This window comes from Oryx dammah, unplaced genomic scaffold (genome assembly GCF_014754425.2).
Source record: "Oryx dammah isolate SB20612 unplaced genomic scaffold, SCBI_Odam_1.1 HiC_scaffold_29, whole genome shotgun sequence".
Classification (NCBI taxonomy): domain Eukaryota; kingdom Metazoa; phylum Chordata; class Mammalia; order Artiodactyla; family Bovidae; genus Oryx; species Oryx dammah.
In genome coordinates, this window is record NW_024070213.1 from 61068754 (window position 1) to 61076133 (window position 7380).

Sequence of the window (7380 nt, forward strand, 5' to 3'; positions counted from 1 at the left end):
ACCTGGGGCTGGAAAGAAGGACAGGGACAGAAGGAGCCGGGGTCAGTGCCCTGGACATCTCCTCACCGTCCACGTTTATCACACCTATAACTCCAAGTAAGGAAAGAAAATGGACGCTGGGAGGAAGGAGAGGCTTCCCCAAGGACACAGAGGCTCAGATGCTCCTGGAACCCACCCCAGCAGACAACAAACACAGAGGAGATGACAGACTAGCCTTTACTGGTCATGGCCACCTGCAGGGAGCTGACTGTCATCCTGAAAGGAGCTGTCCCTCAGGTGGGAGTCGGCAGCAGTAATGGAAAGGATAGTCCTGCAGAAACCAGCCTGTGCGTGCTTCCTGGGTCACCAGCAGGACCCTCCTACAGGGCTCCCCAAAGGGTGAGGCTGAAGAAGGCCAGGATGTAGGATGGTGCCCTGGAAACTGTCAGGAAGTTGGGAGGACATGCAAGCCTTATACAAACACTAGCCCTGCTAAGGGAGAAGGTTGTGATTTCTTTATTGAAAGAAATGAGATTTTTTTTTTCTCAATAACCACAAATCGCACCACCATAACTTCCCAAGGGGCCATTCAGCAGACACAATCCAGCCTTCACCCCATCTGCTTCTTTTTTGTGAATCTGAGTGTAATGTGATGACTCGCTGGGGTCTCAGGAACTTCAGACAACATTCTGGGTAGGAACAGCCACAGGAAATTCAAGAGAGAGGAAACAAGGAGTTTGGGTGACACTCACCTGAGAACTGTAAGGGGCAGAACAAGAAATCTCTGAGACGTGAACCATGCTGGGAGACTCACTGACATAAATCTCTGCAGGAAGTCCTACAAGGGACAGCTGCACTGCGTACTAAGGCAGCACATGTCTGAGCTTCCTGTTAATTGGATAGATGAGGCTTGCCCCCTGGTGATGCCCTGAAGGGTGTCATGAGATGCACTTGTCAAGAGTCAGGGCCACACACAATTCCTCCATCCACCCAGGAAGGGTCCTGTGAAGAGGGGAAGGCATCCGTAACAATGGGAGGTGGTAGGACTGGAGTGAGAGTTAATTGTGCAATTAATTTCCAGCCCCACATGGATGCAGTCCCACCCACTACCTGGAGAAATAACACTGCCTTCCAGTGCTGAATTTCTGCAGTTAAGGATTGGGAGTGGGAAGTTACTGACCACATTCAACTCACAGTGGGCCAGGACGGCCTGAGTAAAAAGTGACCACAGCTTCCTATGGCATTATTGTGGATGTTCATAGCATGGGTTCCTGCCCCTGCACACGTCCATTAGACCAGACCCACTTCCCTCCCCAAGGAAGGCAGCCAGGAAAGAGGAGGAACAGGGCTCTGCCGAGGGTCCAGGCTGAGGATGTGCACTGGTGTTTGTTGTATTTCCTTTTAATGCATCTGTTGCTCTGCCTTGTCTGAACTGGGGCCCTTGAGTCACAGTCTACTCTGTCCACCATGACATCCATCTCATTGCAGTCATTTTCCCCCCCCGCCCATCCCCCCACTCATCCCCCCCAGCCCCTGTGTAGGCTCAGCAAGGAGGGTCATGAAGTTTAATATCTCAAGCTCTCTATGATCTGAAGAGGATTCCTGAGGGTTAGTCCCAAGGTCCTGAACACATACCTTCAAGTTATAAAGTGAATCAATGATTATTTTATTTCAGTTGGTCTGATATGTCTGGCATTCTGTGTGTGTGTGTAAATAACAATATGAAAATCTGGAGCCTTCAGATCAAGCATGAAGTTCTAGGCCTGCATCTGAGTAGGGGACATGGAGTGACGTGAGGGCCTGACACCATAGCCTTGAAGGACTCACAGACTCTTGAGAATCCTCCTGGTCATGCCGACTCATCAGCATTCCCCTCTCTGACACCAAGCACTCAGAACTCAGACACTTCAAATCTATCCTCTCTCTGCTCTCCTCTAGTAATGCCCTGGCCATCTCTCCTCTAGGAACATCCCCCTGCCTGTAGACACAACTCCCACACATTTAGAAGTGACCTCTCACTGCAGCCCCTGGAGTCTCTCACCCACAGCTGTGATGAAGTAGCTCCCTTGATTAGTTACTTCATGAGGACATCCCCCCAACAGGGCTACTGGAACCTATATATGTAGCAGTTAAGCAGCTGGAAGGACTGCACACTCAAATCATTTCAGTTCCAATTCTGCCTCCAAAGCTGTGTGACTGTGGGCCCTCATGCAGGCAGTAATATGTTTAATCAAACTCCTTAGTCCTAGACCCAACTGGACACCAAATAGATAAAAAGTTTCTTCCCAGTGAAAGATCTACACAGAATAAGAGAGAGAGACTTGGAAGGAACAGTTTCCAGAGAGAGGAAACCCCTGAAAAACAGTGCCCTGCAAGCACAGAAGCAGGAGGACAGAGAGGACATCTATTCAGGCCATTACCTGAGGGAGTCGGAGAAGGTCTCCACACCGTACTTGGATGTGAAGTAGCCTCCAAGGTTCACCCATCCCATGACACTGGAGACATTGACCACACGGCCCCCTCACCTTCCACACCAGGGGCAGCAGACTCAGGGTCACCTCCATCACCCCCTAATAGGTTTATGTACAGAATCTTCATGAAGTATCAGCCACTCATTCAGTAGGGGTGGACGTGGAGATGCTGGCATCATTCACCAGACCCCAGAGTCCTGGGAAGATTGAGGATGAGAGGGCAACAGTGTGCTGGGCCCAGGAAAGAGGACCCAGCTGTGATGACGAATTCCTTCCAACCCAGGAAGGACTTTAGGAGAGAGGTTGCAGGGGGAATGGCTGGAACAGAGACCACCATGATCCAGCTGGTTTGGGGAGATTAGACCCTGGACCCTGTGGCAGTGGGAGGACAGAAGGTGTGCCTCCCTCCTGACTCAGTCTTCACAGCGCAGCCCACTGCCTGGTGACAAGAGAGTAGCACCCCAGAGTTGATGAAAGCAAGGATGGACAAAAATGAAATAAGATGGATCCATAGTCAGGAAGTCCGTGTGAGAAACTTCATAGTCTCTGTTGTCTTCCTGGACATTATAAATATCCCATTACATATTCAGATTCTCAGCAGCTTCAGGATGATGCTCAACAACTAGTAAGAGGGAAAGAGAGGAAAGCCTAGAGAGATAATAAGGTAAGAGGGGGTGAGAGAAAGAATATTGAATGACAGGGAAAAAAAGGTGAGTAAAGTCTGGGTGCAGGTTGGTTCAGTAAAATACACCTGAAATCCAGGTTTGGGGGAACATGTTGACAAGCCTGGTATTGACTTCTTGGACCTAGGCTTGAAACACTCTCATCAACACTAAACTACATTCCTGAAGGAATCTGAGGAATTCCTTCAAGGGGTACTGTTTCAGAGGGAGGCAGACATGCCTGTATTAACCACCATCACCCAAACTGGAATTTACAGTTTGCACTAGGAAAATCCACCCTCTCTCCAACCACAGGAAGCCACTCAGGCCCCAGTTCCCTCCCTCAAGTGCTGATCAGCCCCCTCCAATCACAGGTGGCCCAGCTTCATGGAAACCTGTCTAGGAGAAACAAAGATGAATATCAAGAATTTAAAGATGTACCAACTAACAGAACTCAGGGCAGAAGAGCAGAGTCAGGGCATTTGGGTACAGGGTGTCGAAATTATTAACACACATAATTAGACCCTCCCCTGCTCAGCAACATGTCTGCCCTTGTAGGAATTTTCATCTTCCAGCCATACTTGACCAAATATTAATTTAATATACATGACTAGAGAGTAAGGAATTGGGTAGAAAGAAGGTTACCAAGACATCATGTATGTTGAATACAGTGAATAAAATGTGGGAAGCTGTAATATTCACACCATGAGTACTTCTTACTAAGTAGTGCTGTTCTAAAGAATACAATATTTTCCATTTATAGGAGAGCTAATGCCTATCCCTCTAAAACTCTTTCAAAAAATTGCAGAGGAAGGAACACTTCCAAACTCCTTGTATGAGGCCACCATCACCCTGACACCAAAACCAGACAAAGATAACAACAATAGAAAAGAAAACTACAGGCCAATATCAATGATGAACATAGATGCAAAAATCGTCAACAAAATTTTAGCAAACAGAATTCAGCAACACATCAAAAAGCTCATACACCATGATCAAGTTGGGTTTATTCCAGGGAATCAAGAATTCTTCAATATATGCAAATTAATCAATGTGATACACTATATTAACAAACTGAAAGATAATGTTGTAGCCACTAGTTCCAGGAAACAAACTCACTCAGAAGGACAGTGCAGATAGTGGAGTGCAGTTTATTGCACCGGAGGGCCCAAGGCAGAGTCTCCTCTTAGCCAAGGGCCCGGATCAGTTTTTGTGAAAACCTTATATACCCTAAGGGTACATGCTCAAACTCACCTCCCCAAATTCTCTGAAACTAGTCTGAACAAAGGAAAAGAAAGATACAATCAAAGTTAACCCGTGATTCATATGCCTTAAGCCTAGGTAGTTAACAGTGGACAATTATCAATAGGCCTGTGGTCATACCCCAATAAGCATAATAGAATTTATGATTCTATTTGGTTACACAGATAATTAGGTATTCTTTCAGGCGACGGAGAGTCTAGGTAGGAGCCCTGGGACTCTTCCATGGGGGGGTGGGTCTGGTTTTCCAGTTGGTTTGTCGTTTCCATAGATACTGGGCATATAGCTCAAAGTCCACAGTCTGGCCCAAGATGGAGTCCTGCTTTCAAGATGGAGCCCTGCTTTCAAGATGGAGCCTGTTCTGTCTCTTTCCTCCTTCATTCCAATCTCCTGATGCTCTTAACTCATAGTATGAGCATCACTCATAGGGATATATTGCACCCTGGCTCTCTGACTGCCAATTTGAGAGAACGACACCAAACTTTGGGTTATAAAGTTCATACATTGTAAAATGCAGGGTCCACAAAGCATAACTATAACTATCAAGGCAACCGTAACAATGGTAAATATAGTTTCCTGCCACAGCTTTCTTATCCATTCATCTGCTGATGGACATCTAGGTTGCTTCCATGTCCTGGCTATTGTAAACAGTGCTGCGATGAACATTGGGGTACATGTGTCTCTTTCAATTCTGGTTTCCTCGATGTGTATGCTCAGCAGTGGGATTGCTGGGTCATAAGGCAGTTTTTTAAGGAATCTCCACACTGTTCTCCATAGTGGCTGTACTAGTTTGCATTCCCACCAACAGTGTAAGAGTGTTCCCTTTTCTCCACACCCTCTCCAGCGTTTATTGCTTGTAGACTTTTGGATCTCCTAGGCTCCATGTTACCTATCACCCCTCTGTCATAATCCTCCCATACCACACTTGTTGCAGCGTGAGTGCATGCATGTAATGTACACACATCACAGGTCCGTCTTGCCTTCTTGGGGAACTGTCTTTTGCCCAAATAAAACTGAGGAGTTTCTCATGACACTTCAGGGTGACACTAGCAAACCATTTCTTGGGTAGGGTTACTTCTAAAATGACTCACCCCACATTTAGAGAGGGACATTATTTCTAACTTTAATTCCAAAGTCTGAGATCAGCTCCCTACACAGAGCCGACCTCTCGCCAGTTAAACATTTAGGGATTCAACATTTATAAGAGTTTATATGGATGCGTGCATTTACATGTATATCTGTGTGTATATGTATATGATCATGTATTAAAGAGACAAGGCAAACTTCTGGGAAATTACCCAAAGTTCTATATCTGAGATGAAAAGTTGCCAGAAAACTGAAATAACAAGAAGTTCCCATGTAATTAATTTTAGGCCAGTATTTCTTATTTCTTACTCACAATGTACTTTGCTTCAAACCCGGAAAAAATTAATTTCATTGTAAGGACTAGAACGGAGAAGGCAATGGCACCCCACTCCAGTACTCTTGCCTGGAAAATCCCATGGATGTAGGGGCCTGGTGGGCTGCAGTCCATGGGGTCGCTAAGAGTTGGACACGACTGAGCGACTTCACTTTATTGCACTATCATGCATTGGAGAAGGAAATGGCAACCCACTCTAGTATTCTTGCCTGGAGAATCCCGGGGACGGGGGAGCCTGGCAGGCTGCCGTCTATGGGGTCGCACAGAATCGGACACGACTGAAGCGACTTAGCAGCAGCAGCAAGGACTAGAAATAGTTTTAGCAGAAAATATCACTGTATTATAGGTATGCATATTAAAATCACAGATATCTTTGTACTAGTCCAAGAATTTAATTTAAAAACTGTCGAATTAAGCATGATTGCTTAATTTTGAATTTATGTACTAATATTTACTAAAATTCACTTGCTACTTGTTCATTTATTTTTGTCTTGAATGTAGACACACACTAAGGAGCAAATATCAAAAGCTTCAGAAGGTTCCAAGTTAGACCATTCAGCAGAAGTAGAGTGATTTTGTAGGATTCAGATAATTTTGTAGCAAGTGTTATCCCCTCCTTTCTGCAATGATTGCTCTTCAACTTGCTCTAGTGGTTATAGTGTGATGAGGGGGAAAAAAAATCAGCATTTTCAAAGTAGCACTTGTTAAGGCCTCTGTGAAGTGATTGTACTGTTAAATGACAACTTATGAAAATTGTCATTTTATATTTGAGGCACATAAGTTAAACATTAGCCCACTATGGAAAAGTTTTACTATAAAACTGTCTTATGCTAGAAGCAATAAAGCCACACATTGGTCATTCAAAAATTTATGAGTGAAGTGATAATATATGATTGTGGTGATTTGCAGAAGATGGGAGGAAGGAAGAAGGAAAGGAGGACTCTATGGTTGAACTTGTTTAGTTGCTCAGTTGTGTCTGACTCTCTGTGACCCTATGTACTGTAGCTTTCCAGGCCCCTCGGTCCATGACTTTTCCCAGGCAAGAATACTGGAGTGGGTTGCCATTTCCTTCTCCAGGTGATCTTCCTGACCCAGGGATCGAACTCACGTCTTCTGCATTGGCAGACAAATTATTTACCTGAGCTATCAGGGCAGCTCATATGGTTGAACTAAACCTGGTTAATTGCCAGTGATTATTTACTGCAGTAACTTTTAAACTTTGTACTTATCCTGTTTTATTTGTCTTTAAAAAAAGTGTTATCTATTATCACAAGGATGATGTTAGAATTCTGACCTTTGAATCAGACAGATATCGATTTTACAAAATCCAAACAGATGTCATTTAAATACTGTAAGACTTATAGCACGACAGATAGGAAGAATATAAAAATTGTTCAGCCTAGAACATAACTAGGTATGTCTCATTGAATCCAAACAATTAGTGAAGCAATGTGGATGAGGATTGTGGGGTTAAATCATATGTGAAAATTAGGGCTCATACACTCTAATGCAAGGTCAGTGGTTTGTGTGAGATCCCCTTGTCTGGCATAGGAACATTAAAGAGACTTCTAGTAAGACTAGTGCCCCA